This window comes from Trichosurus vulpecula, chromosome 2, assembly GCF_011100635.1.
Source record: "Trichosurus vulpecula isolate mTriVul1 chromosome 2, mTriVul1.pri, whole genome shotgun sequence".
Lineage (NCBI taxonomy): Eukaryota > Metazoa > Chordata > Mammalia > Diprotodontia > Phalangeridae > Trichosurus > Trichosurus vulpecula.
In genome coordinates, this window is record NC_050574.1 from 288,517,653 (window position 1) to 288,542,337 (window position 24,685).

The 24,685-nt window shown below is 37.0% G+C and overlaps 1 protein-coding gene across 1 annotated transcript in view; it reads right to left on the reverse strand.

Annotated features, from left to right (window-relative positions):
- Positions 1-24,685, reverse strand: part of THSD7B (thrombospondin type 1 domain containing 7B) — a 1,008,764-nt gene that overhangs the window by 672,960 nt on the left and 311,119 nt on the right. The gene's annotated exons all lie outside the window — the stretch shown is intronic.

Sequence of the window (24,685 nt, forward strand, 5' to 3'; positions counted from 1 at the left end):
CAACTCTAGCAGAAGGCCTTCAATGAGAAATTCCCTACTCGTTTGCTAAGGTTTATTTAATGGCAAATTCATCTTTTTATCATACTGAGACTCTGCTGTCAGCAGCTGACATTGCCTCAGGTGATCTTAGTAGAGCAGTAAAGTTACAGCCCCTGCTCCACCTTGTGATAAGTGATCTGCCCCTACAAGGCATGAAGCAATCCACTCCTAGCTAATAGCCACTGGCCTATCAGTGGGCAGGCATTAGCCAGAGCAGCTATGACAGCTGACAGTGACAACACCATTGACTCCTCTCACTGGGGAGATTTTAAAATGCCCTAAAAACACTGAAAAGACACCACTTGCCAGGTTCTTGATCCTGACATTCTTACTTGTGAATTGTCTCCTCTTTCTTTAAGCTTATATATGTATGTGTGCGAGCATCTATACACACATACACAAAATATATATTGAAATTGCCCTCTGTGGTTTCTCAACTGGCGCAGAAGCTGTCTGGATGAAAGCTCACAGAAAAAAGAAAAAGATAGCCAGGAGGATCATGGTCACACAGAAGTCTGGGTCATGGATATCCTCAGTGGAGGAAAGAGTAAAAGACTCATAGATTTCAAGTCAGAGAATCCTGGTTCAAAATCCAGGCTCTGCCACATATTGGACCTGGGAATTCAATTTAGTAAATGTCTATTGAGCATGTGCTATGTGCCTGGCACTGTCACTCAATGGGCCACAGAAGTTAAAAAGGCAGGGGTCTTGAATAAGAGGCCTTCACAGGGAACCAACCGAAGAAGCCAGAACGGATCCATCCATTCTGTTTTGTATTGTAACCCGAAGGTTTGGCTTTCTGGACTATTGGCAATGAAATTAGCCCAGTTATTTATCAAGGCCTGTCTCTGGCAAACACTAGCTGTGATGTTGGGCAAGACTTATGAGACCTGGGGCAAGTCACTTAAATGCTCTGGCTCTAAGCTGTCTCTCTCTCTATAAAATGAGGGAGTTGGACTAGCTAGTACTCTGATGCACCTTCCAGCTCTAAAATTCAAATCCTCTGATCCTCTCAACATCCTAAGAACATCAAAGTGAGTAGATTCACAGAAAAGAAAAAAAAAAGAGTTCCTTCTTCACAGGCTTTGCTGCATAACAGTCATCACTGTGGCAGTCACATATGAAGAGTTCTCCTAAAAGGCCGGGAGGAAGCAGGCGTTATGACATTGATTCCCATCCCCACCTCCCACAGGAAGAAAAGGAAACTGAGAAACCAGCCAACTTCCTTAAGATATTAGGGTAATTTGAATACAGAGGAAGTGTCCAGTCAGACCAGAATTCAATTCAATTCAATAATCATCTTTAAAGCACCTACTATGTGCCTGGCCCTGTCGCTAAATGGAACATGGAAGTTAAAAAGACAGTGGTCTCCAATAAGGAAGCTCTACTGGGAACCAATCCAAGAAACCAAAATTGATCCCCCATTCTGTTCTGTGGAGTAACCTGAAGGTTTGCCTTTCTGGGTCATCGGCAATGACATTAGTCAAGGTATTTATCGAAGCCTGTCTCTGTTAAAAACTAGCCATGATGTTGGGCAAATCATACATTTTGGGTCCTTGTGCCTACAATGAGGGGATTGAAAAAGATGATCTCCAAGGCCCTCCTCATCAGATCTAATATCCTATGAGCTATCTACCCCAACTCATGAATATATTGTATGTGTATGTGTGCGTATCTAAATACACATGTATGTGTGTTATATATTATTTTAAATATATATTTAAATTTATGCCACATATTATATGGATATAAATAAATATTTAAATTTATATATTTACATATGTATATATGTAATTAAAATGAATAAATACTGAATGGTAGGGCTAAACTGGCCTACCAGGATGCTAATCAATCAATCTGTCAGCATGCATCAGAGACAAAGACAAAAATGAAGCAATCCCTGCCCTAAAAGTTTAGGGGAAGGAGAGGGAGAACCACACATTTATTAAACAACCAGCCAGTGTGCTAAGCAATTTACAAATATTTTCTCATTTGATCCTCTTATCTACTGTAAGCACCCTAAAGGAGTTAACAGTAGATAAGCAGAGACAACATGCACATGAATTAATATATACAGAATGAATATATGGCAAGTTTTGTCAAAGGAGCATACTAGTATCTGGGGGGAACAGATAAAGATTTCTGTGCTGTAGAAGGTAGCCTTTAAACAGAGTTTTGAAGAGAAGAGGGGGTATAGGATGTGGAGGTAAGGAATATCTAATATTCTAGGCATGGGCCAAAGTTTGGAGACAGGGAATGGAATGTGTGTGAGAAACAGCAAGAAAGTCAGTTTGGCTGAACTTTGGAATGAGGGAAGAAGGGTGGTGGGATGGGTGGGGGTAGAAAAGGAAGGAATAGGCCAGCTTGTGAAGAGCTTTAAAAGCCAAACAGAGGAGAAGGAAGAAATCAGAGTGGACTGGAATCACAGCCAAAGGTTTCACCTCCAACGTGAAAAGGAAAAGCTGACTGATCAAATGTAAAATGACGCATTAACCATCTCAGCTCGTATTTGTATAGTTCTTTATGTTTACTTTTTATAATCTATTTTACATAAAGTATGTCTCATCTAATCCTCACAACAACCCTATAAAATAATTGAATGCAACTGCTCTTATTATTGCTGATAGATAATAAAATTCAGGCTCAGCATTGTAGTGACTTGTCTAAGATCACACAGCCAGTCAATGGAGTAATTGGGACTTAAGTTCAGGTCTTTGGATTCCACAGTCTAGACGCTTCCACCATACTGCATATGTAGCTGGCCAATGAATAAAATCCAGGAGATTTCTGAAGTAAGTGAATTGTCCCACACAATGTAGTACCTTAGAACACACCTACACTTTGGGATACCTCAAGAAGCTGAGGACCCAGGCTGGCACATATCCTTCCTTCAAGACAGATCCAGATTGATCATCAATCAATCAACCAGCTTTATTAAGTGCCTACCATGTGTTAGGCACTCTGCTAAGTACTTGGGGATACAAAAAGAGGCAAAAGACAGTCCCAGCCTTCTTACAATCTAATGGGAGAGACAACATCCAAGAAATTACATACAAGGCAAGCTATATAAAAGATAGATAGGAAACACTTGACAAAGGGAAGGCACTAGAATTAAGAAGGGCTGGGGAAGTCTTCCTTTAAAAGGTAGGATTTTAGTTGGGACTTAAAGGAAGCCAGAGCAAAGAAGAGAAAGCATTCCAGACGTGGGGCAGCAGGATATGTAAATATGGGGCAAAATATGGTGTGGTCTACCATCGGATTTTTTAAAAAAAAGATTTCTCCACAATTACAGTTTCTTGTCGGGGTGGGAGGTAGAGAGACACCACCTCCCAATGGTGTCTCACACCAGCGGAGTGAGTATATAACATATAATTATCCCTCCCTGTGTTTTCTGCTTATCTCTTCACACAAACTAGGCTAAACTATAGTATATTTATTTGAACTATAAAGGGCAATGTATAAATGGTGACTAGCCTAACCTCTCAAAACCATCAGACAAACCAGGCTTCTGAATGCCCAGAAAATGCTGTCTTGAGAAAGCAGCCACCCTTTACTGCTTGACAAGATTTATAGGCAGAGGCAACTCCCTTGTAGCTAGAACTGTTTCCTCTATATATTGTTTAGGCATGAAAGGAGGAAAAGGAGTGAAGGATTTTGAAATTTGCTCTTAAAACCTCAGTCATTTAACAAGGGAATTGCCCATTTTATTAAAAAAAACTAAAACTTCTTAATATTTTAGTTTCCTTCTCTGTAAAATAGGGCTCAAAAGGATTATTCTTATTATAGAAAATCATTACAAGCAGTGGATAGGGTACTGTGCCTGGAATCAGGAAGACAAGTTCAAATCTGGCCTCAGACACTTTCTTTGCAACAATGAGCAAGTTTTCTGATCTCTCTTTGCCTCAGTTTCTCCTGGCTCCCAGGATTGTTAATAAGGATCATATAAGACAGTATAAGTGTAAGTGCTTTGGAAACCTTAAAGCACTATATAAATATTAACTACTATTATCAGTTGTTATATTTTCTCATGTTTTTTCCTGTCCTGTTTATTTTTGTTAGCTAGCCTAACTGTTGTATCTTACCTTTTGTTCATGTCATTTCTTTCCAACTCTAACAAATTCTAGATTTTTGCTGGTCTCCCCTCCTCAAGCTTTTCCTCACTCCAATCCATCCTTTATTTAGTGGTCAAAGCAATTTTCTGAAAATGCTAGTCAGACCACATCCCTTGTCAATAAACTCCCGATTATATCTAACATCAAATATAAAATCCTCTGACTTTTAAAACCACTTATAACCTGGCACTTTCTCCCAAGCTCATCATCTTACTCACCTCCATTTATTCTATGATGCTGTAAATATGAGTCTCTATGTTGTTCCTTGTACAAGATACTCCATTTCCCAAATCAATGCCTTTTCATCAGCACTGGTCACCAAGCCTGTGATGGTCTCCGTCTTGTCTCCAATTCCTAGTTTCCCTGGCTTCCCTCAAGGCTGAGCTCAAATCCCATCTTCAGCAAGTAGTTTTTCCTGATTTCTCCCCACTTCCAGAACATTTTCTCTGAAATTACCTCCCATTTACACTGTGCATATCTTCTATGTACAGTTTTGTGTGTGTGTGTGTGTGTGTGTGTGTGTGTGTGATCCCATTAGAAAATGAACTCCAAAAGAACCTGGTTTTTGCCTTTCTTCATACTCCCAGCACCTAACACAGGGCCTGACACATAGTTGGTGCTTATTAAGTGTTTGTTGACTACCTTCTTTCGCATCAATTCCACCCAACTACAAACTATGGTTGTATATCAGGCTGTTTTATTTTCATTCACCTTTATTAATCTTATTTCAGGACACAATGTTTTAGGGAAAATAAAGGGTTTTGGAAATCAGAGCTATTCTTCAGGGCCTGATCCAAGTTTATCTGCTCTTGTACTTGGTATACAGATGGCATGGCAAGGTTTATCTAGATGATCATTCTGTATAGCTCAAAGCAACCTCTGAGGCCTGGGTCAGCATAAGCTATATACTGCTTCCCATACATGACTTACCAATCATTGCTCTGATCTATTCATGACCCCAACTAATTCTGGATCCCTGGGAAACTATTCCCAGAGTATAGCTTCCCTTTCCAAGGAAACAGATTCTTTGAAAATAACCTACAAAATCAAATGTTTGGCAATGAACAATGTTTACTTAGACATCAAACTGAGTCATCAAACTGATTGTCACTTTTTTCTGAATAGAAATGCTGATGACTGCCAACTTAATATCAGATTCACAGGGGATAAAGGGACAGGCACAGCCTATGAGCTCTTTTGTCTGACCACCTGAGCCAACTTGGATTTCTTGAATAGAATCTGAAATAATATTGATAATGTAAATACAATTGTGAAGGACATAGTTCTTTGTATCTAAATATGACCCATATTTTCTTCTGTTAATGTAATCAGGAAGTCAAAGCAATTGATCTGTGGGACAGGAAGGCAGCAGCTATTGCTAATAACTCTGACGAGTATATCAGCCACTCTCCTTGTCTGAGGGAAGAGCCTTATTATAAAAGTAAAATTATTCTAGCCTCCTGGCTCCATGTTTTCTAACCTGGTCTTCACTCCGTAGAGCAGACTATGTTGACAGAAAAGAGAACAAGACATCAAGATGAGATGTCATTTTGGCACAGGAGTTTAGCTCTGGGGTATCTGGGTACCTGGCTGGCTTCCCCTCTGAATCTGGGTTTGTACTTCCCTGTGTAATGTGCATTCCTTCCGGACACCCTCATGTAGTAGTCGATATAACAAGCTGCTAGAAAGATGAAGGTATACTGTATACCAAAGCATTGCAGAGAGGTGGGAGCTCAATGATGAGGAATGTTACAAGGGCAGGACTGTCACAGTTTCCTTCTAAAGCTTTCCTAATTTCCTCTGTTGCATCCATGCCAGAAGTTGTGGGGTCCTAAGCACTTTGAGGTCGTAGGATCCTTATTCCATGCTTTGAACCATATATAATTCTCTTGTCATTTAATTTCAAAAGGCTGATGGATACGATCCAATTACCTTGCTCCTTTCTGACACAATACAATACAGGGAAACACAAGCACAGATCCATGTGAAAAAACTACTCCTTTATTAAGGGGAAACCATTCCCTTATTAAGGAACTGATATGTGCCAGGTAACAACAAAAAAGAGAGAAAGAAAGGAAGGGGAGGGGATGGGGGGGAGGGAAGGGAAGGAAAGGGAACAAGGGAAGAGAAAGAAAATGCTCTACCCTCAAAAAGTTTATATTTTACTGGGGAAAAACAATATTCACATAGATAAACAGTACATACAAAATAAATGCAAGGTATTTGTGAGGGGAGAAGAGTGCAGTTAATTGGGGGAAATCAGGAAAGGCTTTCTGAAGGACCTGGTGGCACTAGATCTGAGACTGCCGGGACCTAGGGTTTCTCAGAGGCTATAATTACAAATAGAGAAACTAGATGCAGGGAGGCAGGAAAACCAATAAGCAGGCTTAATCTACAGTTAAGGAAAGAGGTCATAAAGACCTGAACTATGGCAATAGCCAAATAGGGAGAGAAAAAGAAAAGGATGTAAGAGATGTTATAGAAATAGAATCAACAATCCTCACTATCTGATTGGAAGTGGTAGGTGAAGGAGAGTCAACAATCAAAGAAGATTCAGAGTTATAGACCTTGGGGTATGGTGACTAGAAGATGGTTGTGCCCTTGACAAAATCAGGTAAATTAGGAGGAGGGACGGTTTTAAGGGAAAGGAAAATGAGTTCTTTTGGAGATATCCAATAGGGAGTTGACAATGTAGTACTATAATTGGGGGGGGGGAGACAGAGAGAGAGAGAGAGAGAGAGAGAGAGAGAGAGAGAGAGAGAGAGAGAGAGAGAGAGAGAGAGAGAGGAGTTGGATATGTAGATTCTGGATATGTATTTGAATAGATAAAATAGGTGAACCCCATGGGAGCTGATGAGATCAGTGAAGGGACAGAGAGCTGAGGACAGAGTCCTGCTTTATATCTACACATAGAGTAGAAAAGATAGTGACCAAACATGGGTGTTGGAAATGATCATAATCAGTTAGGTAGCTCAGTGGCTAAAGTTCTGGACCCAGAGTCAGAGAAACTTGTTTCGTTCTTGTACTAGCTGGATGAACTTGTACAAATCTTGTTTCGTTCATGTACTAGCTGGATGAATCTGGGCAAATCACCTGGCCTCTCTTACCCTCAATTTCCTCATTTGTAAATGTTGGTAATAATAGCACTTATCTCTCAGGATTGTAGTGAGGATCAAGTGAGATAATATATGTAAAATCTTTTGTAAACCTTAAAGCACCATATGGATGCTTTCTATCATTACAGTATAATTATTATTATTACTATAGTAAATTGAAATGCCTCCCAGGTTGGGATGGAATTAAAGACGGAGTCAAGAGCATAATACTTTGAGATATAGCCTATCACACATTCTCAACCTTAACTTTAAATATAATAAAATGCTCAATTTAAAAATAAAAAGACATATTTATAGCTTGAAAAATTATATAGAATACAAATGAAAATTTTTTATAAAAATGAGTTTTAGGGTGGAAAAAGACTTCTCATCAGCAACCCTATACTCCCTCCATTCAAAGACACCTTAAAGCCCAGTTTTCAACTATATTTATTAAGGGATTTGTTTCTGGTGGTTTGTGTCATCTTCGCATTGTTGTCACCCTCCCTCTACCCCCACATACATACTCAATTTTTCCTTTTCAAAACCCTCTTCCCTATAGTAGTAGTCTAGGATTTCTGAATTAATAACTGTGAGTGAGGTTTCTTCTCAAATAATAAAAATGTAATACTGAAAGAATCAATAAATAAGCTTCTTCCTCCTCCCCAAATTTTCTGAGAATTCATTTTATTTTTGATGTAAGCAAATCCAAGTTATGACCCAAGGCTTTCAGCAATATGCAATGTTCCTCCTAATACACTCCTCAAATGTATAAAAACCATTAAATATAAAGAGATGCAAAAGTGTAGATATAGATGTGCTCATGATAAAGGGTACTTGGGTGGTTTATCTCTCTCCAATAGTAAACATTGGTATTCATGGGCCTGGAAGCATAACTTTGTGAAGCTATTTCTCATGTTAAGTAATGTTCCTATATACCATTAGGTTACCCACATTCTCTATTGATGGCTAATATCTTTGTCTTCAGAAATATATTTGTTTTCTTCTGAGTGTTTACTTTCAAGAGTATTATTGAAAATAACATCTAAATAAGAATATGTGACTGTCCTCAACAAATAATAAAAACAATATGTCTAAATCTTGCAGTATATGTGACAATATTAGAGGAAGTGTAGCATTAATATATTGAGACATAAAGTCAGGAAGATCTGGGTTCAGGTCTGGTCTCTGACACAATCTGACTATCTGACCCTGGGTAAGTCACCAGCTCTCAGTGCTCTAGGCAACTTTCCAAAACTACAACTTGCTGAGAAGCTGCCAAACTACATTGCCAAAGGGAGATTCTTCACTTGTTAGTTGCTTACACCAAGGGACTCACAAATCCAATCGCTATCCTTACATCCTTACGTGTGTGTGTGTGTGTGTGTGTGTGTGTGTGTGAGTGTGTGAGTGTTTGTGTATGTGTTCTGTTAGTGAACAATGTCAGGAAAAATTTACTCATTGTGCTAAGTGCAAAATCATTCAAAACCAGTCATCTCATCTACACATCACCATGCATATTCTCAGGATTCAATAAATAAAGCCTGGGTAAATAATCTCAAATCTGAAACTCTAAAGAATGCATGCATTTTTCATTCTCCTTGAACCCAATAACCAGAGATTTACTGAAAAAGAAATATAATCATCAGCCTAAAGTAAAATGGGATAAATGACAATGAGGCATTTTTCACACAGCGGGAATTGATTTTCTATAGCTGTTCTTTCCTGTTGCAAGTAAAGACCCATATCTATCAATGCCTGTGTCCCCTGTTTTGACATCAGGAATAATTACAGCTAGATCATATATAGACTTGCTCACATTAGCACTGAAGCTTGAGGTCACCAAGTTTCCTCTCCATTACCTGAGGGGTATGCAGTAATTATAGCAAAGTGCCCTTAACAGTACACTTTCTTCAAGGCATTTCTTCAATTATGGAAATAAAAATCATGCTGTTCTACTGTTTTGTCTTTCTAGGAACTCTTAAAATTTGAGCTATGACTACACTATCAAAGAGAGTACAAGATTCATAAATCTCACAGGGTTATGATGGTTGAACAGAGTTTTCAAGTTTCTGCTTGTCTACAAGTTATAGGGCAATTTATTCACCAGATTAGACTAACCTTTATAGTACAACAAAAATGTCACATGGTGCACAAAATAATTGTAAGACAAGGTTTTAGAGCCATTTAAATCATTAACAATGCTTCCGATCAATATCAAGCCATACTCGTAATACTAGGTTCAGGGGAGGGGCTTTAGAGGGTTAAGGTCATCATTCAATCATTCAACAAGGGCTTATTAAGCATTTATTGTGTGTTTGGCTCTATATTAAACACTGAGGGTGCAAAGCAGAAGCAGAAATAGCTCCTCTCCTGAAGAAACTAACATTCTAATATAGAAAACAACAACTAACATTCTAATATAGGAAATATACATGCATTAGAACATAGAAGATAAAGACAGGATAGATGAAAAGTAAATTTGAAGGGGTGGCAATAGCTCTGGGGAGAATCAGGAAAGGCCTTCTCCATTGGTAGGACCCGAGCTGAATTGTAAAGGAAGTCAGGGATTTGAATAGTAAGAGGTGGGTAGGTTGAGCAAGCTAAGCATAGGCAGCCAGTGAGTGAAACAGCATTGATGTGGGAAGTAGACTATCATGTTTAAGGAATAGAAATTAAAATAGTACTACCAGATTTTAGACTCTGTGAAGTTAGTCAATAAACATTTATTAAGCACCTGCTCTGTGCTAAGTACCTAGGTAAGTGCTGAGGACACAAAGAAAGGTAAAAGACAGTCACTGCCTTTGAGGAGTTCACCTTCTAATGGGGGAAAGATAGTAGAATGTAAGAAGATTGGACAGATAGAAAGGAGTAAGACTGAAGGGTTTTAAATACCTGTGCCAAACAGAGCATTTTGTATTTGATCCCAAAAGTAATAGACATTAGAGTTTATTGGGAATTGGAGATGAAATGGTCAGACCTATACTTTAGGAAAATCACTGGCAGACGAGTAGAAGGTGAATTGAAGTAGAGATCAATTTAAGGCTGAAAGACCAATATGAATGCAAGATTCCAAGCAAGAGGTGATGGGAAAGGTGATATATGCCAGAGATGTTGTAGAGAAAGAAATTACAATATTGAGGAACTGATTAGATACATGTGGTGAGTGAGAAAGAAGACTGAAGGATGATACTGAGGTTTCAGACCTGGGTAACTGAAAGGAGCGCAGGGCACTCAACAGTAATAGGAAATCTGGGAAGAGAGAATGATTTGGGGGAAAGATAAAGAGTTCTTTGGAGGATATATTGTTTGAGGTGTCTATGGGAAATCCAATTCAAAATGTCCAATAAGAAATTGGTGACGTTGACTGGTACTCAGGATAGAAACTAGGGCTAGATAAATAGATCTGAGAACCACCTCTATAGAGATAAGAACTGAACCTGTGGGAGTTAATGATACCACCAAGTGCAAGTGCACAAAGCAAAGAGAGGGCCCTAAATATATCCTTGAAGGACTCGCATAGTTAAATGGGTATGATATAGATAAAGATTTAGTAAAAAAAAAATCTGAGAGGAGGAAAACTAAGAGAAAGCAAAATTTACAGTCTAATGGGGGAGATGATATGCAAACAATTATGTATTTAAAAAAAGCTATATTCTGGATAAATTGGAAATAATAAACAGAAAGAAGTCACTAGAATTAAGGGGGATAGGGAAAGGTTTCCTGTAGAAGGTGAGATTTTATTTGAGATATGAAGGATGTCAGATAATTAGGAGGCAAGGATGAGGAGGGAGAGAATTCCAGGCAGGAGGGTCAGGCAGTGAAAATTCCTAGAATCAGAAGATGATGTGTCATATTTGAGAAACACTAAGGAAGCCAGTGTCACTGGATCAAAAAGTACATGCAGGTGGTGGGGCAGGGGGGAGGGTGAGAGGCTGTAAGGTGTTAGAAGACTGGAAAGGTTGGGAGACAGATTATGACAAGCATTGAATGCTAAAGAGTGGATTTTATATTTGAGCCTAGAGGGAGTCACCAGAGTAGATTCAGTAGAAAGTTGATATTGTCAGGCCTGCACTTTAGGAAAATCAGTTTGTCAACTAAGTAGAAAGTGGACTGGAATGAATCTTTTGATGGAGAGACTGACTGCCAAGCTATGGAAATAATAAAAATATGAGGTGATGATGACCTACATCAGGACTATAGCAGAGGCAGAGGAGAGGAGGCGTATATACAAGGGATGTTATGAAAGTAAGCTATATATCTCATTCTTTCACCAAACATTCACAGACATGACAAAGGGGAAACAAATGGCAAGTGGAGGAAATAGCAGAATTGATGGTCGGTGCTTTAATTATGAAGTCCCCAGAAACTGGGAAAGCTCCCCAGATAGCTCTGAAGCAGCATCACTACAGGGAGAAGATTGTCAGCACATTAGAAAATGCTGAGCATGTGTGGGAATCCAATAAACATGTGTATAGATAAAAGTGATTGCAAGAGACAAAACACACTATTTTAATTACACAAAATGGAAAGCTTTTGGATGAAAAAAGTCAATACAGCTGAAATAAGAAGAGAAGATGCTGACTGGAAAAAAATATTTGCTTTATTTTTTGGTAAGTCTAAAAGCCAAACAATGTAGGGAATTGACCAAAAAATATGCAAGGCAAGGAGCTATTACCGAATATATAAGTAGTCAAAGGATATGTATAAATTTTTTAAATAGCTGAACTATTAATAATCACACGGAAGATGGCAACAAATCATGAATAATGACAAAAATACAAATAAAAAATTAAATAAATAAAAACATTCCTCAAGTTAGGCGAACTTTCCTATAACTAAGAAATTCCCTCATTCATAATGAATATCAATTTACACACAATGGTTTTCAGGCTCTGTTATTTCAGCTGCTCACATCTATAGGCCCCTGTGCGGCATGAACCATAGTTAAATAAATATTTGAGGGATCATAGAATCAGACATTCAGATTTGCCAGATCTTTCTCAAATTGCTATCTAACCATACCTTTTCCATTATGCACTTGTAAAATTTACCTTTTAAAATCCAAGTATAAGATCATATAGTTATTCTTATAAACTTTCATTTCATTTGATTTTGTTAAAATATTTGAGGTTATTTTTGTACTGAATTTTTGAATCCTGATTGTTATCAAGTATAATAGCAGTACCTTTCAAGCTTAAATCATTTGCAAATTTGATAAGGATGTTATCAATCTATTCCTTTTTTCCAAGTCATTCATAAAACCATTAAACAAGAAAGAGTCAAACACTAATCCCTGAGATAACCCTGCTAGAGATATGTTCCAAACTGACCTTGGAATATTAATGACTACTCCTTAAGTTGGAGAAGCTAGGTGGTAAAAGTGGTGGAGTTACAGGTCTGGAGTCAGGAAGACCTGAGTTCAAATTCAGCCTCAGATACGTACTTGCTGTGTGACTCTGGGCAAGTCACTTAACCCTATTTGCCTCAGTTTCCTCATCTGTAAAATGAGCTGGAGAAGGAAATGGCAAACCATTACAGTGTCTTTGCCAAGAAAACTGCCTGGGGTCATGAAGACTTGGACATCACTGAAACAACTCAACAACAACTCTTTAGGTTAAGCTATTTTGTTAGTTCAAAATCTACTTAATTTTACTATATTCAAAGCTACATCTCTAGTTTTTCATGAGAATAGAATGAAATATTTTATTGAATGCTTTGCTAGTTAGTTTAGTCCCTCAAAAACAAAATAAGGTTAGTCTGCTTTGACTTATTCTTTAGCAAGCCATGTGGCCTTTGAAATCGCTGCTTCCTTTTCTTAATAGTCACTAACCCTCTCTTTAATGATATGTTCAAAAGTTTTGACAGGTAGCAATAGAGCTGGAAAGAGCTCTGGCTGACTTACAAAATGCATTTTGCACACACAAAGAAGACTACAAGAAGCCAACAGATAACTCTTGAACCCCAAGACCAAATAGAGGACCAGTTTTGGCAGAGTTCACAAAAATATCCAAACTGACAAACCTTCAACAAGCTGGCAGATCAATTAATAAGGCCCATCTTGATGTGAAGTACTGAGGCCAGTGGCCGAGGAAATACAGATTCCCACATCCCAGTACGTTAACTGCATGTACCACTATATACTCAACTACGTGTGCTCTAAGCTAGCGTCAAAGAACATGATAATTTTATCCCCAACTTTCATTTAGTACTGATTCTGCCATTAATAACACTGATTCTTGACTTCATTAATTTATACAGAATTCACAGGGATGGGGGAGACATCATTCTTCATTCTAGGGAGTCTTTATAGTTTTTGTTTACATTGTTTTGCTTTATTGTTTATTTCCCAGGTATCAAATCAAAATCTGCCTCCCCATAACTTACAATGATTTCTGCTAGTCCTCCTTTTAGTCCATTAGTCAGTCAATATTCAATTATTAAATGCCTACTATGTACCAGGCACTGTGCCAAGTGCTGGGGATAAAAATAAAGACAAAAAACAGTCCTCAATCTCAAGAACTTCACAGCATAATGGGAACAGAGCAAATACCAACAACTATATGCAAACATGTAAATATCTTGTATGTACAGGATAAATTTGAAATAATCAGCAAAGGGAAGGCATTCAACTCAAATGAGATGGGAAAAGGAATCTTGTAGAAAGTGGAATTTTAGCTCACACTTGAAGGAATCCAGGGAAGTCAAGAGGTTGGAATGAAGAAGTAGACAGTTCATGCTCTGGAGGATAACCAATGAAAATAGTCAAGCAATAGAGTATTTGGGGTGATTAACAGCAAGGAGGCAAGAGTCACCGTATAGAAAGGTACATGGGGTGACTAACATGTAAAAAGACTGGAATGTGGAGGAAGGCTTAGAGGGGAAAGGATTCATTATAAAAAGCTTCAAATGCTAGAGGTGTTATATTTGTTTCTGGAAATGATAGGGAACCACTGGACTTTGTCTAGTTGGGAGAGGGGGTGATATAGTCAGACCTTCACTTTAAGATTACTTTAACAGCTTTAGGACCAAGCAGAACAAGTTTAATCTCTCTTTCATTTGAAAGCTCCTCAAATACTTCAAGGGAAATATTTATACTTCCTCCCACAAGACTTCTCTTCTGATGGCTAAATATTCAAACTTAGCCAGGCTACAATGTATAATCTCAAAAAATTAGGAATAGAGCTGCCTGTAAATAATGATCCTTGCAACTTGTCATAGAACACTAAAAGAGAATCACAGAATGCTAGATCTTAAAGAGACCTTAGAGATCATATAATCTGGGTTTTCTTATTTCACATTCTAATAGACCCAGAAAAATAAAATTAGTTTCCCAAGATCCCACAGCAAACACTATCTTCAGTTGGTAATCTTTGTACCTTATCAGTAGTCATAAAATAAAACAACACAAAAAAACACTGACACTTGCTGCTGTTCAATTTATTTCAGAAACCAAAATCATATCTCCATGACTAACACTATAACTAATCCCTGTGACTAAACACTACAGGACAGTGTACAGTTGCATGGGAAAAAGTGGAAGGTTTCCTTGGTGAAAGTAGCAAACCATGGCAAGAGCAAAGGATCCTGGTCATTTGGGATGAAATGCTCTTTTGACCATTTAATCACATAAAATACATTTTGTAATATCAATATAGCACATTGTTCATTTTGTTTCTCATACCCTGTGGAATAAGAAGAAAAAGTTGATTTGTGAATGGGAAATCAGCTTAAAATTGTCTATTTGGGGAGGAAAATCACACTTGGAAACCAATTCATTCCAAGATATTTCTAAACTATTTTTTTTTTATTTGGGGGCTTAGAGGGATGTGATCTAGAGCATCAGCTCTTATGAGGAATTAAGATCATTGAAACTCCCAGCACTGACGTAGATCTTTGAATCACCTGAAAGTTTGTATAGGATCGCCTGTATCCCTGAGAGGTGAATTCTCTGGCCCTTTGTCACATACCCAGTATGTTTCCAAAGCAGAACTTGAAAGGGGAACTGTAAAAAATCAGCATTTGAAAATATAAGACAACTTATACCTCAATACTCCCCCCACCCCACCCCCCCACACAAACAAAAACAAAAAAAAATAATTCTTATACCATAGTTTATTATTTTCTATAAAATGAATTTGATCATCCTTTTATCCCCCTTTCAGCTGGGGACTCACTTTTGATTTCATTTATGTAGAGAACTTCCAAGTGATAAAACTCTCTCTACTGAATGCAGGCCAGCACCATCTCTGTAACTTATACACTTAAAGAGCTACTTTGAGAGCTTAAAAATGTGTGGCTTTCCCAAGGTCACATTGCCAGTTTGTGCCAAAGGCCAGTATCAAACCCAGGTCTTCCTGACCAAAGAAAACTCTTTATTAATTGCCACCTGCTTCCTCCACATGACACATTTTATTAAAGTAGTAGAAAGTAATCAAGTATTTCCTTTAATGTATAATAAACAAGGTAGAAAGCATTACACACAAATATTCATGCTTTATCCATAGGCAGCATGAAATACATTTTAGATAATATTAATAATCATCTTTTTAGACTTTAAATCAATTTATTCAATTTTCTCTTCCTGCTACCATTCATGCCCCATAATTGAACATGGATAAGGAGAATCAAAACTAATTTGAATGAATTCCTCTCTTTGGGATTGTCTTCTCTACAAATATTATTGATGTTTCATCCTCGTTAGATCCTAATATCCCCTCAAGTTAGACCTTTCCTTACTTTCTTAAGCCCAACTCCTAGGGGAAAAAATTAAACTTGTTACCTTTACTTACACAACTCTTACTCATTTTCAGCTTAATCATGGCATATCTTATCACTACAATTCCTCTCCATGAGGGCACTAATTCCAAATAGCTACAAGTTGATGGTCTTAAAAAGAAAGAAAACTGAAAATGAAATTCCATCTTTCCAACCTTAAATAACAACCTAATCTATTTTTCTTTCTCTGCTATGGTGTGCCATCACTTTTTACCATTTGATCTTTAGTGATTTATTTAAGTAACAAACAGGGAAAAAAAGAATATTTACCTCCACCTTAGTTTTAAGAGGACAATAATATCTCACAAATTACCCTTCCAGAAGGAAAAAAATGAAACAAAAGAGTAAAATTTATATACTTCTTGGTTCCCAATAAACATATGACATTTTAAAAATTCTTTTGACCTATTGTCATCATGTGCCAATATCATAAAGATGCCCATTTCTGCCAATTGTTATCCCCTTAACCTCAGGACAAGAAAAGAAATAGAATAAAGTATTCATAAAACATACCCATCCCTATTTTGTTCCACCAGTAAGAATAATATCACCAATCTCTTCAACTTAGACTAAATGCTCACTAATGATTGTCCCTAGTCTTGGAATCCGCATGGCAACTGTAAGATGAAGATTTTGCAGAGATTTTGATGGAGAGATCCTAAAGTATTATAAATTAAGAACTAAAAGAAATTATACACACACACACATACACACATATACATAATAGAGACAACTGAATTTTAGGGAAGAAATGGAATTTCATAAATTTCATCAAGCTAACAAATGGCTTTTGTGCTAAGGGGTGTTGTCACATGTCCATTGAAAGCCAAATGAAAAGAATTAATTTGTCTTAGAGTCAGTGGTTCGGTATTTAAGGGGGGATCATTTTTCAGCAGTGAGCTACTATGACCTTGGAATAGATTCCTATGTGGAGACTGTGGAATCTCTACCTGGAGTTTTTGGTTTCTTTGCTGTTTTTTGTTTGTTCGGTGTGTGTGTGTGTGTGTGTGTGTGTGTGTGTGTGTGTGTGTGTTTTCAATCGCTGCAAATCCTGTAAGAGGTAGTTAGACTAGGTACCATTCAAGGTCTCTTCTAAGCCTGATTATTAGAAATAGGTATCCACCCCATACCTCCCTTCTGAATTTGAATAGTTATAACTGTGAAATATGAACCTGGTTGATGCCCATCCCTTAACTCCCTTCTTACACTCTGAAAACCTGTTACCACAGTTCTTATATTCTCAAACTGCACAGTTCAGCTAGAAGTACCTAATAAAGAGAACAGATGAAGTATTGCCATGTAATAATTTAATGATTTTAAACAAGTTTGTCCGAACTTAGACATACAAAGGAGTATATTCCTTCAAATAGCCTTGGGAGGCCAATATTGATGCCAAAGATGCCATCATTGCTCTAAATATTTTTGGGATTGCATTCAGAACCTGTGGCTTAGGGTTTAGATATTCTCTAGCTAAAACTTGGCAAATGTTTGTACTTTAAATTTGGATTTGACTTTTGGATGCAGCCAAAAATCATCTAAAACCAAGCTCAGGATTGAAATGGCTGATCAAACTAGGTAATAAGATTTAAAAAAAAAATTAAAAGGAGATGTACTTACAACTAGACTGACTTTCTTGTGCTCTTTATAACTATTCTTTGGGATCTGTGCCAAACAACTTGTTTTAACAATGGTTGTAATACTGGAACTGGTTTAGTACATATACTAAGTTGTCTACATTTAAATAATAACACTAATTTGGATATATAAATTCTAGTAATTCTTTTGTTAAACCAACCATGCTCATTATTTCATAGTCTCACATGGCATATAGATATTCAAGTATTTGACTAAAGTGGAACTCAGTAACATTTCGTTTGTATTATAGTATTATCATGAGAACAAGTCACTGGTGTAAAATTAACTGAGAAATAATCCATATCATGTTGTTTTAAAAATCTAGTTATAGGTATAGCATTAAAAGACAATAAACAGAAACCCTTCTAGAGCCAAAGGAAAATACCACAAAGGACTTTTTGAGAGTGGAAGGACAAAAGTAGGCATAGAACAATGAGTTTAGAAAAGAAAGAACATCATGCTTATACAGAGAATTGAAAGAAGAGTCTATTTTGGATTTCTTAAGCTCTTGCTATTCTTATAAATGACTTCTTACTAGAAGCAATAGAATGGAAGATGGAGTTTGACCTTGATATCCACAAGAGTCAAGATATTAGTGGGTAAAAAAGATAGGATATTAAACATATGTGTGTTTACTTGGATCCTAATTTTTTTTAAAAAAAAAGCTTTCCACCAAATAAAAGTTATCCTAGACAGGTGTTAGTGGGGTTAGATACCCAGAAATACATGGTACTTTGGCTAAGATTAAAGATCATTTTCTTGGATTGTTCAAGGTTAATGATGCAGGGCAAAAACTGAAAGAAGAGTTTCTCTGGAATATAGAAGCAATGCCACATTAATGACAGAAAATCATTTCTCATGCCTTCTGTGTAAATATATATGTCACTTAAAGAAAACATTTGCATGGAAAAGGTCTAATGCTCTGGTGAAAAATAAGAAATCTTTTATGCAAGTGGGCATTGAGGCAACACCAGAGAACTCTAAATCCCATGTACCTGTCAGTATGTGAACTCTGTTCTTTCTGATGTATTACACTCATCATCAGCTGCAGGGATTTGTTCTCCAGAAGTACAGGATATACACTGGAAATCTGTGCAAAGAAATGTATGCTGACTACACAGACACTTCTTCATTCTGGGCCTATTTGGCATATTGCAAAGTAGTCAGAGTTCAATGCTCAGGCTTTGATACTCTCAGTGGGAAACTGAGTATTTTTTCAGAAGACTATAGGATAAATGATCCATTTTGGATAGAGGAGGCAGGGAAAGGTTCAGAGGATTTTAAAGCCAGAAGGGACCATGAAGATCATCCAGTTCAACCTCCTCATTTTATATCTGAAGAGAATGGGAACCTTGTTCACTCAAGGTCACATAGGTAAAATTATTAGCATAGGCAGGGCTCAAACTTGGGTTCTCCAACTCCAAATCCAGTACTACTTCCAGCTAGCAGCCCTACCAGGCCACCTCCCTGGGAACTATACCTAGTGCCCTGACATCGTGGGGATTTCCCCATACTTCTCTTTGAGGCCATCCTAATTTCAATAATTGATCGATAACTCTGATTTAAAAGTGAAATTATGAACTTTAAAAGCAAATTTTTTTAATTGAATAAATGAAAAATTTCCAAGGACAATCAGCCAGGGACTACATTTTCATATGCTTCTCCACTAAAATTTTGAAATACGTGTTTTCCAGAAACTGGTTTGTCAATGAAAATAAAAGCCTTTTTATTTGCTCTATATATTTCTAGTCACCTATGTGAATGATAAGGTATTGAGGATTACTGTTCTCTGACCTCTATGTAATTAAACTCAAAAATGGAAAGTATGAAGTTTTGAGTCTATGAAGTGATGTGGTATAATATTATTTATATAACATTTAAAGTTTTACAAAAAACCTTGACAAATACTGCTAGTTCATTAGATCTTTACAACAATCAGGGTGGGGGGTAGATGCTATTATTTTCCACCTTTACAGATAAGAAAATTGAGGCAGAGGTTCAATGTATTGTACAGGATCATATAGCTAGTAAGTATCTCAGACTGGATTAGAACTCAGATCTTCCTGGCTAGTCCTATAACTGGATATTTATTCTAAAAGATAAGAATTAAAGTATCTTCCCAGGCAATCTCAAATGTGTCTTAGGAGGATCAGATGAAATAATACATATGAAAGTGCTTTGGTTCAGTAAATTGCTATACTAATGAAGTATGCTAGTACCCCTAATTACTTCTATTAGATATGATTTCTACTATATTCTTGACTAAGGATGAAAAGCTGAGAAAACTATAACATTTGGCAGCACAGAACAACACAGGACATGCACTCTCTGATTTCTCATATTTTCCATTTAAGAACTCACAATCTAATGGGTAACGTACTGCTGAACAAACAGAAAAAAAATGAAAATAGTCAACAAAGGTATGAGAATTAAGAAGAACTGGAATAAGCTTCCTGTAAAAATCAGGATTTTAAATGGGACATGAAGGAAGCCAGAGAAATCAGGAAGTAGAGATGAGGAAAGGGAGCATTCCAGGCATTGGGGACAGTCAGTGAAAGTCCCCGGAAAGATGGAGTGTCTTATTTGAGGTACAGATAGAAAGCCAGTGTCACTGAATCAAAGAGTACATGGCAGAGGGTGGGGGAGAATAATATGTAAGAAGGTTGTTGTTTTTTCTTCATTCTCAAATAGGACTATGACATCAGGAAGATGTTGCCATGACTTGCAAGCAAATTGAATGTAAGTGAGGGAGGGTCACCAGCTTCACTTTCTCCTCTGAAACCATCTGAGCCAAGTGGCAAGCTATATCAGGACTATAGATCAGGACAACTGGAGATGGCCCTGAAACATGAGAATAAAGGGTGACTAGACATATTTTAAAATTATTCTATACTTCTCAGCTATATCCAAATATATTCAATTCTGCTGTATTTTATGTTTCAAAAACATAAATTCGTTCAAACACAACTGATATGTCAGGGAATACTTTGAGCATAACATGATTACGAGTTTGGTGTTTTGTAATTTCTCCATGAGAACAGTGAGAATGCAGAAAAGTGCACCATTTCATAACCTATAAGCTACAACCCTTCCAATGTCCACTGCACAAGCAAACCAGGTCTTTCTTAAGGCAAAGGTTCATGTTTATTGCATATCTTCTGGCACAGTAAGAGCTGTGGGCAGTAGAAGGCTGATCTAAACCATTCTGTTCCACCATGGTCTTAGGTAGAAGCCCAGGACTGAGGCTTGCCCAACTTGCTTCTGCAGTCCACGTCACAACAGGTCATGAATATGGACACTATTTATTGTAGTATTTATGTATTTCTTAACCATGTAACATGTATAAAACTCTGCTGCCCTGTTTTATTAGGCTCTTACTTTTGTATGCTTCACTAACAAGGTTTTTGAGCATTTTGCCCATAATTCTATTTTCCCCATATGCCTAATGGTTTTTATTGCATGATTTCATATAAGCAGCCCTTTTTAGGAACTGAGTTATAGAATGTCTATATTCCATTAAAGTAGATTTTTGCACAAATTTGATCTCTGGTGCAGTGAATATTTCAAAGTTCCTTAGTACAAGTATTCAGACTTTAGAAGAACTGGTATTGCTTCCCTAGGGAACAGTATCAAGGATCAGTGTTCTCTGACCTCTGTGAGATTATACTCTCAAAAATAACAAGTATGGAGAGTTAAGCCTTTTGCTGTTTGGTTGTTTTCTTCGTGTCCAATTCTTTGTGACCCCATTTGAGGTTTTCATGGCAAAGATACTGAAGTGGTTTGCCATTTCCTTCTCCAGCTCATTTTACAGATGAGAAAACTGAGGCAAACAGGATTAAGTGACTTGCCCAGGGTCACAGGGCTAGTGAGTGTCTGAGGCCAGATTTGAATTCAGGAAGATAAGTCTTCCTGACTCCAGGCCCAGCACTCTATCCACTGTGCCACCTGACTGCCTTGACTTAAGCCTATGAGGCAGCTAAGACTCTAAGTGACTATATACATTTGTATTTTGGTGATGCTCATAGAAAGAAATTCTATTCGGTTTTGAAAGGGAAAATATGAGATTATAGGATCATATATATATATATATATACATATATATAATATATATATATGTATGTATGTATGTATGTATGTATATATGGAAGGGGACACAGAAACCTCATACAACTTCCTCACTTTACAGCTGGAAAAAATGAGATGCTGAGAGACTAAGGGATTTGCTTAAGTTCAAACAAGTGATGAATGAACTTCAGATCCTGGAATCCAATCCTAGGACTGACTCTGGATTCAGTTTTCTTTTTACCAAAGAGATCCCTGGACTCTTCAATGTGTAAGGGAGATACATGTTTGAAAGACTGTAGAATATTTTAATGTACAGAAGAAGGGAAAGGTCTGGGTTGAACAAGAGAAATTAAATAGTTGACCTTTCTAAATTCCCTGTAAATATCTCATTCTATCCAGTTTTACCTATGTCCTCCTCACATTTTCTTTGAGCACGTCAATGGAAATGTCCTTTGCCCTTATGACATTTTCTTTACACCACACTTACTTCTGTTCATGAACAAGGAGCTCCCTTCCGAGGTTACCTCTGAATTCAATTCTATTGCAAGTCTCTTGAAGGCAGGGATTATTTTGCTCCTTAACTGTGTACCTCCAGTGCTCAGAACAGTTCCTTGGATGTAGTAAGTGCTTAATAAATGTGTGTTGAATTTTAAATAAATTCAATGCATGCTATGTATTGAATAAAATATATATTTAAATAAATTCAATATATAATATTGAATAAATATTATATAGTTGTTGCAATAATTTGGCTAGCAGCTGCTGTAGGGGTGAAAGACCAACACAAACCCAACAACAAGGGCACTGCCAGCACAAGTTATTTTGATCTGCTTTACTAAGGAAAGCAACGTTAAGGGGTTAAGAATCTTATTTCAATCCAACATACAAATATCATTCACTTAGTTCAGGGGAAAAAGCCAGCATCCTGAATGTCAGAGCAATTACAAACAAATTACAAACATACATTTATAAACAGACCAAATACAATTCATAGTTACCAAGAAACCACCAACATCTGGGTGAGCAGGGAGGCTCTTAGAGCGGCTACCCAGAGTCCTGTGCCTCCAGCAGTGAAAGCCTCAAACAAATAGCTCTGTTCTTTCTTTTTATGCACTCTTTAGTCATCATCAAACATCATCTGAGCTACCAGAACTCAGGCTCCTACTATTGGCTCTGGTCTTAGCAACTCCCCTTAGCACCCTGAGGGCTTCACGCCCACATAAGCTTAGCACCTAGTAGATAGGGGTTTGGGCCTGGGGCTTTGCACCTAGTAAGGCTAAATCAAAGACACTTAATTAATCATTCTAAAACAGTAACAAAATCCTACCTTAATTACCAATGCAATACTATATAAAGTATATATTCTATATAATATAACAGAGTATATACTATACTTTTTAAGTATTGGTTTTAGATGTGGAGATAATACTAAGAAATTTCTCAACATTAAAGACCCATAAAACAAGTAATGAATTGGGGGTGACTAGATGAAAAATACCAAATACTTTGAGAAATTTTAAATAAATAAATAGAAAGAAAATTATTCAACCTTCCCTCAAAGCTTTTTCCCCCTCTAGTCATTCAAATGAGTGTCAACAATCCTGTCAATTCCTATAGCCATGCAAATTCTTTAATAATATGTGGAAAGTGTAACAGAGAAGCACTTCTCTGCCAAACCTCTATCATCAATCATCTTAAATTAGCACATCAGCTGAATGGGTAAAAGCACAAGAACGCATTTTCAATTTCCCACTAACAAAAGACTGCTAGAGGTACCAGGAGGCTAATGTTTCCCCAGAACTACTACTGTGGCTGCTTTACCTTAAAATATGTAAAGTCATCTAATAGTTAAAAAAATAGCCTCAAATGATTATAATATCCTCACCCCCCCCCCCCATGGTCTCCTATCCCACATGCTACAACACACATATGTGCACACACACACATGCGTATACTTTGCACAGAAAATGAGAGAAGAGGGCAAGTATAAATACCAGTCTTGATTCAGGAACAGGAAACAAAGCTACAGAACTGTTGAAAAATGGGTGGCTTTACATCCCTACAACTGATGCAGGATGTGCAACACACAGTGACAGTAAGAGAGATAGACCGCTAACCAGACGTAATCTCTTAGGCCAAATCCCAGAGGAAAGGAAACTGACAGTGCATAAAAATGAGTCATTTGTTATTAAGACTCTAGTAAACCAAAATGTAGCAAGTTTCTTCAACTTGGGAATAAAAGGAAAAAAATCTTTTAAAAATTATTCTAAACAGCATTATTCAGATTTGTTTTTCGGATATAGTTCTCTACTAGAATTTTATATATTTCTATAAGAACATAAGGCATAAGTACAAAAATCAAATGCATAAATGCAAAGTAAACCACCTCAGAACTAAATTTAACAGTTTAAATGACAAATTATGTTTATATAATTTATAATCATAAAATATAGATACATATTAAATTATACATCTGTTCCTGTTAGCTACAATGTTGTCAGTAATATCAGTGCTCTACACTGTTAGTTTGTAGATATTTAAATAAAAATGAATAAAGAAAGTGAATCCTTAAATATGAAACTAAACATCGAGTAGTTGGCAAATATGTCACTGTGTAATATAGTCATTGCATATATATGCCATATATGTAATTGTGTATTGTTTACCTGTAAGTAGAATAAGCCAAAACCCCATAGTATGTACCATCTTCCTATAATATTCATCATGAACCTGGCTTGTCATTTCATTTCACTCCACAGGTTATTATATTTCTTAAGTCAAAACATTTCATAAAAAATAAACTCACAAAAAATACCACAATTGAGACTCTTTGTGGCAGGCTTCATCAATAGAGATACTGACTATCCACAAGTCTGATTTCCTTTTCTTTTTAATTCAGATAAAATAAAAATGTCATTATTCTCATTTCCATTTTCATTAGCATTTGGTTTAAGTATTTCT